Source organism: Styela clava, unplaced genomic scaffold, assembly GCF_964204865.1.
Source record: "Styela clava unplaced genomic scaffold, kaStyClav1.hap1.2 HAP1_SCAFFOLD_248, whole genome shotgun sequence".
Classification (NCBI taxonomy): domain Eukaryota; kingdom Metazoa; phylum Chordata; class Ascidiacea; order Stolidobranchia; family Styelidae; genus Styela; species Styela clava.
Genome location: NW_027556428.1, coordinates 1 through 2,500, shown reverse-complemented (window position 1 = coordinate 2,500; position 2,500 = coordinate 1). Strand labels below are relative to the sequence as shown.

General features: G+C 53.4%; 1 non-coding gene across 1 annotated transcript; it reads right to left on the bottom strand.

The window, feature by feature from the left end:
* Positions 1 to 92: 92 nt before the first annotated feature.
* Positions 93 to 1,902, bottom strand: LOC144418446 (small subunit ribosomal RNA). Its single transcript, XR_013473463.1, has one exon. It is a non-coding gene; the product is annotated as a small subunit ribosomal RNA (ribosomal RNA).
* Between the last annotated feature and the right edge of the window lie 598 nt (positions 1,903 to 2,500).

Sequence of the window (2,500 nt, the reverse complement as noted above, 5' to 3'; positions counted from 1 at the left end):
CACGGGGCGGAACCCCGATTGACGGCCGCCCTCTCGGCGGCACCCAAAGACAATTCAGTGCGCGGTCGGCCGGGGCCTACCACCACCTTCGGTAATGATCCTTCCGCAGGTTCACCTACGGAAACCTTGTTACGACTTTTACTTCCTCTAAATGATCAAGTTTGATCGTCTTCTCGACACGCCGACGCGGCCGTTGCCAGCCGCGACGGGGCCGATCCAAGGATCTCACTAAACCATTCAATCGGTAGTAGCGACGGGCGGTGTGTACAAAGGGCAGGGACGTAATCAACGCAAGTTGATGACTTGCGCTTACTGGGAATTCCTCGTTCAAGGGAAACAATTGCAAGTCCCTATCCCAATCACGAATGAGGTTCAACGGGTTACCCGGACCTTTCGGCCTAGGTTAGACACTCGCTGCTTCACTCAGTGTAGCGCGCGTGCGGCCCCGGACATCTAAGGGCATCACAGACCTGTTATTGCTCAATCTCGTGTGGCTAAACGCCACTAGTCCCTCTAAGAAGTTAGACGCCGACCGAGAAGGTCGCGTAACTATTTAGCATGCCAGAGTCTCGTTCGTTATCGGAATTAACCAGACAAATCGCTCCACCAACTAAGAACGGCCATGCACCACCACCCACAGAATCAAGAAAGAGCTCTCAATCTGTCAATCCTACCTGTGTCCGGGCCGGGTGAGTTTCCCCGTGTTGAGTCAAATTAAGCCGCAGGCTCCACTCCTGGTGGTGCCCTTCCGTCAATTCCTTTAAGTTTCAGCTTTGCAACCATACTTCCCCCGGAACCCAAAGACTTTGGTTTCCCGGAAGCTGCCGGAAAGGTCGTCATGGTAACGCCTCCCGATCGCTAGTTGGCATCGTTTATAGTCAGAACTAGGACGGTATCTGATCGTCTTCGAACCTCTGACTTTCGCTCTTGATTAAAGAAAACATTCTTGGCGAATGCTTTCGCAGTAGTTCGTCTTCCGCCGATCCAAGAATTTCACCTCTAACGGCAGAGTACGGACGCCCCCGTCTGTCCCTCTTAATCATTACCTCGTGCTCCGAAAACCAACAAAATAGAACCGAGGTCCTATTCCATTATTCCATGCAACACTATGCAGGCGAACAGCCTGCTTTGAACACTCTAATTTTTTCAAAGTAAACTTATCGGCCACCGCCGACACTCAGTCAAGAGCACCGACGGAGAACCGAAGGTGAGGCGAACGCAACCAGTGACACGCCTTGCGACGGACCGGCGGCGCTCGCCCAAAATCCAACTACGAGCTTTTCAACCGCAACAACTTTAGCATACACTGTTGGAGCTGGAATTACCGCGGCTGCTGGCACCAGACTTGCCCTCCAATGGATACTCGTTAAGAGTTTTAGGATGTACTCATTCCAATTACAGGGCCTCGTTAGAGTCCTGTATTGTTATTTTTCGTCACTACCTCCCCGTGTCGGGAATGGGTAATTTGCGCGCCTGCTGCCTTCCTTGGATGTGGTAGCCGTTTCTCAGGCTCCCTCTCCGGAATCGAACCCTGATTCCCCGTTACCCGTTATCACAAAGGTAGGCACGTAGCGTACCTTCGACAGTTGATAGGGCAGACACTTGAATGATACGTCGTCGGTGCAGAGACCGTACGATCCGCGTGGTTATCCAGAGTCATCAAACGTCACAGGACGAACCCGGTCGGTTTTGATCTGATAAAAGCGCGCCTCCCGAAGTCGGCGCTTAATGCATGTATTAGCTCTAGAATTACCACAGTTATCCACTTCGCTTACGAGACCAAATAAACCAAGACTGATTTAATGAGCCATTCGCAGTTTCGCTTTACGAGAACTCGTACTTGCACCTGCATGGCTTAATCTTTGAGACAAGCATATCACTACTGGCAGGATCAACCAGATAGCTGCGACAGCTGCGCTCGGCCCTTGCTGGGCCGCCCGGCGCGTGCTCGTCGCATTCGTTTAAGACCGAGGCGATCGCCTGCGGCCGTACTCAGCTTCGACAGTCGCTGGCCGCGACGTCCACGCCCTCGCCGGCAGTGCCAGGCGGAGCGATTTGCGTTTTTTCTTTGCTCGCCCTCTCTCGGGCTCGATCCATTCAGTTTCGCACAAACAAGAGCTCTGCCGGCCGCCTGCAGCGGTGCCTAAAACCCGGGCATAACAATGCGACCGTTCTGCTAGGCCGACAAGCGCTCAAGCCAGACGCTCGATCGAACGCCCCCTACATATTAGTCGAGACAACGGCTCGCTCATTAGCATCGCGTTTGTACTTTAACTTTTTTTGGCTCGGCTTCTTTCGACGCCGATGCCGGCGACGCAGCACTCTCTCGCCCGCCAGCCACCGAGAAAAGGGTGCGCTCCGCCCGGCCCCGCACCGCTCTTTCTTGGCTCATTCGAAATTACTGTCTTTCGCTCTGACATGCCTTACCTAGGGTTAGGTTAGTATGCTTGCACGTTTGTACTTTAACTTTTTTCGGCTCGGCTTCTTTCGACGCCGATGC